The following is an 8,930-nucleotide window of genomic DNA, read 5'->3' on the forward strand; positions in this document are numbered from 1 at the left end:
ATTGTGGTTTTTGGTGCTGGGTATTTCAAGATTCAAAGAAAGGAAGGCTGGGATCCAAACTTCACATATCCTCGACTTGTGATAAGTTTATAATTTTGAGCATATTTTTTGTACTGATTTTGAGCTTTTGTTCAACATATGACTTGATGCTATCATCCAGACAAAACAAAAGAAAGATGAATCGCATCATTTGCTTGAGTTTAGAAAGAGTTACAGGGGTTTAAAGTTGGACACGGAGGAATCAAGATGTAAACAAAGGACATTAAAAGAGTGATCTCTGGAGATTCCTCTAATTTGTTTTTGAATACTTTGTTTGAGATAACCGTTGTCCAAAATTGTGTTACAAAATCGTTCCAGGTAAAATCATTGCATTTGGTGCAGGATTAAAAAAGGTATTGGAATTTTAAGCATCAAAGGTCAAATGCAAATCGAGAATTTTATCCAAAGAAAAATGTGGCGGAGAAAAGGATGAAGAAAGAATGACCACAGACAAGGAGGTATTACTGGAGGGAAGTCATAGTTAGATTTATGAATCTTTATCTATGAATAAAATAAAATTTTGACATAAAAGTTTTCTTGTTGAAATACTTAAAATTTATCATTGTCTTGAATACCATTTTGAGTAGCCATCAATACTAAGTGCTGTTGAGGAGAATACATTATTCAGAAATATACTGTAATTGCTAGATCTTTGTGATCACTCAGGTTAAGGCTTTGGAGGCCATAAGAAGAAGGCTTTGGGGGCTAAGTTGAAGTAGATTAAGCAACATCATTCCGTGGAAGCCTTTGAGGGTTGAAGACGACAAAGCTTCACCAACATTTTCTTTTTTTCTTGGTATCCTTGTTCAACCCTATTTTCAAGTGATTTTCTTGGGGGGCATTCACGCAAACTTAGTTAGGGCACATCATCACCTTGGGACGGATACCCCCAAACAGCATTAAGGATTAACCTAAGCTATCTAAAAAAATAACTGTGCCTCCCATTTCCCCTACCTCATTTCTTAAGTAGAAAAATCCTAGGCGAATAAAAATAAAAATAAAATATAAATATAAAACCTAATTGACCCCCCCTATTAGATTATTCCTTGGCCGCCTAAACTAACAACATCATTATCATATCTGCTCCATTGCCATCACTATAGATTGTACTGAGTTAAAGTTACTTATTTTCAAATACATTTATTGATGGCACATGCCATCTTGACCCGTCGAAGACATCATCATCGCAGTCGCCATCGTCGTAGACTACCGAGTAAATTATGCTCGTTTATTGTGTTTTGATTTCTCATCTTCTTCATCAGTTGCATTTCTTGTTTTTTTGGACTCATAGAGTCGCCTTCGTCGCATCGCGATGCGTCTATCATTTTGTCCGTGCTCTTGAGTCCTATTGTGTAGAGAGGGGTCCTTAGCCATGTGGAACCCCTCCCTTTCCCCCTTCCTTTCTTTTTTCTATGTTTGTTTTCTTTTATTTATGTAATGGGCGGCCCATTATATAAGGGCCCCCTTAATGGAATTCATCTCCCCCCCCTTAAGGATCCATTAGGGCCCATTAATTGCCCTACTTAAGGGAAGGGTGGCACTCTTATGAATGCAGACCAGGAAGAAGAAGAGGTATTTGTTTGTTGTTTTCTCTCTCGGTCTCACATTGTAGAAGAAAAGGAAGGAGAGAACGAAGAGGGAGAAGGACCAGGAATTGAGGGGGAAGATGCAGGAGACCTGGTGAAGAGCTGATTCCTGTCGTCACACAAGGGCTTTTCCTTCGTCGCCCCTCTTTGTCCATCGAGAGTTCAGACTTGACAGTCCAGCGTCGTTCTACAAGACGCGTGTGTGAAGGGGTGGTCTACAACCGTGCTCGCCCTTTGGTCTTGCGACGGCTACATGGGACCATCGCCCCCCCTTCCTCCATGTGACACTATGACACCTGGCGCCTCTGCTGCGCTAGAGGGCCCCCCCAATGAGCCCGACAATGATGTAGGCTGACCACCCGTGGCTGTCCCCTCGCGATCATCGACCCCGCGGCCGTTAGCCAAATCGGTTGCACTGCTCAACCGCTTTGGGGCATTTGTGAACGTCGCATCCTCCATGGGAATGTGGATCGCCCAATCTGTGTTGGTCGCAACCCTAACGAATTGCGATCAATTGATGAAATTCGGTTGTTGTTGAGAACAGAGCGGTCGTGCATCTTCCTGCTGGCTGCCGCTAGGAGTCTCTGTTTGTCCGTGGTTGGGTCTTAGAAGTCACGTGGTTCAATAATTGATCCATTACCGATCCCCCGCCTCGCAATCCGATGTTGGAGGTTCCAGTTGCTAGAGGACAAATTCGACATGCTGTCGTGTCCCTCTCGGCCTGGGCATTGACCCGCGACCGCCTCTGGTCACCCTTCACCGTTTGCACTTGCTGAATTGACTCTGCCCATACCGACCCTCTGATAATAGTCTATGTTTAACAATGAAAAATAATATTTTTAGATTGAGTCCCAACCCTGCATCCTTAACATCTCCTTAGTGTTCTTTTATGGGCCTGATTTGCCTGCATGGGAAAAATGTAAAGTTTTTTTGCAATCAAGATTACCATGACACAAATCTGCCTGCATACTTGAACATACCAATAATTTGATGGGCACTAATTATTCACCCCATATTAAAAAAATATTGCTTTCATTTAGATAAAAGTATCAACTTCACTGCAACCCAATGCTCCTTCACCAAACTCATTAGAACCTTCCTCACAACACCCATTTCATATGCAATGGATGACATTATTGATACCATGGCACACTTTAAGCTCTAAATATTATGGACACTATTTTGAAGAGATTTTGAAGTGGCTTCAAAGAAGTACATGACAGGTTTAGCATATGCTCACATCAAACCTATGAAAACACATATTTATATTATATGCGTAAGAATATTAATATAACAAGTGTTATCATTTAATTCATCATTTTTGATGCATCATGCATTTTGAGATTAGGTCTTCATTATATATACTTTCCCTTTTAATTTGATAAAAATGAAATGGTAACTTTGTAATGAAGTAATGGATTAGAAAGTGACCGGCCAATGTTTGGAGCTTGTACTAAGGTCTTACGAGGCAAGGAACAACTTTATCCCAAAGGCAAATATCAGCAGAGTTTTGAGTAAGAAACTAGTGTTTCATTGGAAAAAAATTCCTCCAATTTCTCCTAAAAATTAGGACCAAATAGTAAACTTAGAGGCATGGTATTTGAGAATTTTTGAGAGGGAATAAAAAAACCCTATTCATAACATGTCCTCTTTTTGTCTCTCTTCTAACTGTTCTATCTCTCTTTTATTTCTGATTGAAATAGGACCTTTGCAAGTCCATTAGGTGATTGAGGCTGTTATATTTGGCCAAGATAAAAAGTCTGAATTCAGATTCATGCCTCACAAAAAATAAGAATAAAACTTGACATTGAATCTAGAAAACTCCCTTTCTATTATTTAGAATACCTTGACCAAATATATCCATTCTTACATAGTGGGTGCCTCATCTCATCTTGACTAAATTTTTTTTATTATGAATTCATTGTAGAGTATCTAAGGCAATCTGGAATTGGGAAATTAGATCTCATAGGCTTGAGTCAAAACACAACTATCTATCCGATGTACAACTTAAAAAATAGTAACAAGAATCATCCTCGTCGATGGTTTATTAGGAAACACTCCAAGGATTTGCACAAATCAATTTAGTGAACTCCCTCTCTAATGCATGCCTACCATAGATCCTTGATTTTTTCATACCAGTGGGATGAATGAATTCTCGCTGCTGATTGTGATGGAAATGGTGGCGGATATGCGCTGATGAGACAGAGTTAAAGTTGGAATGCATGATAGTGGAAATGCAGGCTATCAGTGATACTAACCTAGGAAAAAAGGATAAAGGCATGACTAAGAAAAAGATTAAGATCACAATAATCTTGCCTTCACGTGCCCAATGGGTCAAGTGGTGCTTTCTTTTCACGTGTCTTGATCTGAATTTCACTCCTTCAATCTTTCACTACTGGAATGCAAGAATGGACCCAAATGATGTTTTGAATGAGCAAATCACACAACTAAGTGTAACGAAGAACAATATCCAAGGGTGTCTTTTTTATATGGATGGGGATTCTATTTATCTATCCTATAGGGGGGATGAATAGATAAGACAAAAATTGAACTACCATCAAAATTTCAGCCTGAAACTCCTTTGGGATCATTAGAAATCATCATTTGAATTTGTTACAAGTGTGGCACCTAGTTCTAGGAACAGAAAAGTCGATTCATTCTTTGAAATATTAAATAAATTAAACTTTAGATTTTCTAACTTCTAAAACTATTTTCTTTATAATCCAACTTCAAAATTCCATAAAAATACTATAAAATCCAGAAAAAATTTCATCCTAAAAATAAAATAAACTCTTAAATATATTTTAAATAAACCTAAGAAAATAAATTTATGCCTTGTAAAATTGATTTTTTTTGTGAAGTTAGTTCCAGAAAGTTATATTAGAATACCGTAAAATGAAGAAAAAAATTAAAAATTGATTTTATAAGTGAAAAAATCAGTTATGAACATTTTGAGTGAAAATAGTTGCATTAACTACATGAAAGTTTTACCAAAAAAGCATGATATTTATGATTATCATTGAACATGGGATTAATTTTTTGTCTGATTTAATTTGAATTTTTGACTTGTTAACTTTATGAAATAAATGCAAACTTTTACGAAGGAGTTTGACTTTGAGATTTAGTGCTATAATTTTGTTTTTTTACTTTGTAATGAAAAAGTCTATTGTTTCTTTGCTTCTAAACATTCATTCTCCCAAGTCAAAGGTATAAACTACACGACTATAAGAAGCATAATGATATGATTACACAAATATATGATTTCCAATGAGTGTTATTTTAATTTAAAATATATATTGGACTGAAAAGTTTAGTTGAAAGATAAAAAAATAAATACGTAAATAAATTAATTTGAAATAACTTGGTCGATAAAGAAACATACAGGCATCTAATAGTTATGTCAATGGCTGCATTTTTTTCACTTCCTTTGGTGAGAGTGTCAAACATACTTGTTGAGTCAGGAATTTGTTAATTACCATTTGGGGGGGGGACTGGTTACCAAACCGTACAGAGGTTGGAGTATATGATTATGGATCTGTTCGAAAACCAAATAAATTCAGAGATAAAAAGAGAAATAGAACGGAGAGCACTACTTAGCTGAAAAGAAATCAATAATGATGTGCCTTGCTTGAAAAGAGAGAAGAGAACATTCGAACAAAGGAAGTTCAAGTCCTATACCTAAGCCATGCGACATGCACTTATTAATCAGTTATCAAATATTTGTTAGGTATGAGACAATACGGAGACATGAGTAATAACGGTACTTTGTTCTAATGATGAAATGCGAACCTTTTTCCACATCCGTTCAAATCCATATCGAACTCGGATAATAAATTGATTAATATAAGGTTTAAGTGCTTTAAAATTTCAATAGATTCAGTAATCTTGGTAAAACTCTATCATAACCTGAATTTCAATCATTCTCAAGTCATATCAGAAAAGAAAGCAATAATTCGCCATCAACTTTACGGTTAGATTCACATCCCTATGTCTAGTCCACTGTGTTGGAACATTCTATTCATTTGACATATCTATTCATGTTATCCGTTTTATAACTATTATTATCCCCTTGCATTACATACGAAAAATGCCTATATTATAGGGATTTGTGTCTTATTAGGCCTTCTGAAAATCCAGATGCGAACCGCACACTTACCAATTTACAAGAACAAAAAAAATCCATTTTTAGAACATAAAATATAAATATTTATGGATTACTACAGATATTCGAATTTTTATGTTTGAGATTTCTGTTTCTTTTTTCTTTCCATCGAACCAGAAAGTTTAAGGGTCTAAACGTTCTTATGTAGTTCTCAAAACTATCACGATTCATCTCAACTTTAATACTTTTCCACATACTCTTGCGTAAGATCTTCACTTTTGTCGAAATACTATCAAAATTTGACGCAGCCGAACAAAATAGATACATTTGTAAAACTATTTACCGATTGAGTAAAGCCGATTAGGTTGAATCTGCATACCCATGAGGAATTAAGTTCAAGAAAAACCACGCGGCTCCTTGCATTAACTTGGTTGACCAACCCCCTATCTTCCCAACTGTCCCTTTGAGTTATCTCTCTTTCTAATACGCGATCTATCTTTCTCCCTGTCTACCTTGAGCTTTTACACTAAACCGAATAATTCTTCGAAATTAAAACCTAGAAGTTGGAGGATATTTGTTTTGCAGAATCTAATGGGTTTATTCAACATCCATCTTAGAGAAGTTGCATTAAAATCTCTGGGTGTGTCGTAGTGATTGTATTTACCAGCAGAAGTCAATGCTCCTACTGGGATTTCTTATTGAGTGCTTCATTCGCTGGCTACGCGCTTACTCTGAGAAGTCAACCTTATCAATCAATGTACTCAATCTCACAGTCTCACGCTATATCTTCCAGTTAATTAGAAGGGCCCAGCCCAACAACATCGCATGTGTACAAAGTTTTAGGTAGCTGTGCACTGACATGCATTATGTGCGCAGTTTACTATAAATGCAATGGTGATCAGGCTCTGCTATCTATCCACTCTTGTCCCTTTTCTTCACAGAAAAGATGGCCTCCAAAGCTTTGTTTCTTCTGGGCATGGTCCTGCTCTCCATCCTGCTCATCTCTGCTGCCGTTGACGACAAGACAAAGGAAACTAGTGAGTCCTCCCCTCAATTCTTGTCTCTGTTTCCATGTCAGTCTTGGACTTGTTCCTCCGTGAGGTAATCATTCTATCGTCGTCATCTGACAAATGTTAGAAATTGTCATTCCTTCGCTGGAGGATGACGATTACAAAATCGTTAATAAGCCTACAGAGTAGTGTTTAAGTCTCGGGTGCTTTGCCCGTCTCTCACTTGCGTTTTAGCTATATTTCAATTTCCTCACAAGGATTAACACAATCAGATATAACCATTCATCGGGAAGTAAGTATTCTTTTAAATGCTAGTTCTTATGTATAAGGGTATAAACCGACTAACAAAAACATAAAATATGAAGGGCTACGTTGGTAGAAACAAGTATGTGATCCAGCATCACTAACAAGAAGATGTCAGAATCGTCATATCAACTCTGTCAGTGTAAGGATACTGACGGACAAATCGATAACAAAGTTCTTTATCAATATTAAGCATACGGTCACTAACGATGACTACTTCGATTTTGTTCCTCCACAGAGCTTGATAAATATCTCTATCTCTATCTCTTTCTTTATCTCTATCTTTAGCTCTCTATATATATTTTTCTCTTCCTCTATCTCTATATCTATCTTTCTCTCTATTTATATCTCTATATCTATCTTTATCTCTATATCTATCTTTATCTCTATCTCTATATCTATCTCTATATCTATCTCTATATCTATCTTTATCTTTATTTATATCTCTATATGTATCTTTATCTCGATATCTCTCTATATCCACCTCTATCTCTATATCTATCTTTATCTTTATAGCTATCTCTATATCCACTTCTATCTCTATATCTATCTTTATCTCTATAGCTACCTCTATATCCACTTCTATCTCTATATCTATCTTTATCTCTATATCTATCGTCATCTTTATTTATATCTCTATATCTATCTCTATATCCACTTCTATCTCCATAGCTATCTTTATCTCTATATCCACTTCTATCTCTATCTTTATCTCTATCTCTATCTCTATCTCTATCTCTATCTCTATCTCTATCTCTATCTCTATCTCTATCTCTATCTCTATCTCTATCTCTATCTCTATCTCTATCTCTATCTCTATCTCTATCTCTATCTCTATCTCTATCTCTATCTCTATCTCTATCTCTATCTCTATCTCTATCTCTATCTCTATCTCTATCTCTATCTCTATCTCTATCTCTATCTCTATCTCTATCTCTATCTCTATCTCTATCTCTATCTCTATCTCTATCTCTATCTCTATCTCTATCTCCATCCCTGTCTCTATCTTTATCCCTGTCTCCATCTTTATCCCTGGCTCTATCTTTGTCCCTGTCTCCATCTCTATCGCTCTTGCAATCTCAACCTCTATCTCTATATTTTTATTTTTCAATCAGCATTAAATGAAGAATCCGATGCAAGTATATTTGCTACTCGAGACTGACAACCAGGATGTCTGAAAACAAAGCTTGAGAACTGACATTCAAGTTATTTTGTTCCTACACAGAAGCTACAGTCGATCAGTTCGGTGGCGGCGGAGGCGGCGGATTCCCATTCCGTGGCCCAGGCTTCAACCCGGGCGGCGGTGGAGGCTTCCCGTTCCGTGGCCCAGGCTTTAACCCGGGCGGTGGAGGCTTCCCGTTCCGTGGCCCGGGCTTCTACCCCGGCGGCGGATATCCCTACCCAGGAGGCTGGGGATGGTGTCGGTGGCGTTGTTGCCGAGGTTTTAGTTGTTGGTGCTGCTCGCGTAAGACCTTCATGGCGTTGAAAGGGGGCCGCCAGTGAGCAGTTAGTCGGAGTGTCTCCGGAGAAAGGCGTTAGAGTGACGGTTTGCCGTAAATAAGTCTTCCCCAGCTGGGTGTTCCCTGAGTGGTTTTGGTTTCGCTGTCTTTAATGTAAAATTATCGTAGATTTGTCGTATATGGGGTATTGAGGTGTTTGGTCCTAATGGTTTTTCCTCGCTTCGGGTTGAAGAGAGCGAGGGAGATCAGGATTGAGAGAGGGAGACAGCTATAGAGAGAGAGAGAGAGAGAGAGAGGGAGAGAGCGATAGAGAGAGAGAGAGAGAGAGAGAGAGAGAGAGAGAGAGAGAGAGAGAGGGAGAGAGAGAGAGAGAGAGAGAGAGAGAGAGAGAGGGAGAGAGAGAGAGAGAGAGAGAGAGAGAGAGAGAGAG

General features: G+C 37.8%; 1 long non-coding RNA gene across 1 annotated transcript; it reads left to right on the forward strand.

Annotated features, from left to right (window-relative positions):
- Positions 1-6,576: 6,576 nt before the first annotated feature.
- On the forward strand, positions 6,577-8,706 carry LOC144708881 (uncharacterized). The gene is made up of 2 exons (XR_013582875.1): positions 6,577-6,764; positions 8,266-8,706. It is a non-coding gene; the product is annotated as an uncharacterized LOC144708881 (long non-coding RNA).
- The last annotated feature ends 224 nt before the right edge of the window (positions 8,707-8,930 follow it).

The sequence above is a fragment of the Wolffia australiana genome, chromosome 10 (assembly GCF_029677425.1).
Source record: "Wolffia australiana isolate 7733 chromosome 10, ASM2967742v1".
Lineage (NCBI taxonomy): Eukaryota > Viridiplantae > Streptophyta > Magnoliopsida > Alismatales > Araceae > Wolffia > Wolffia australiana.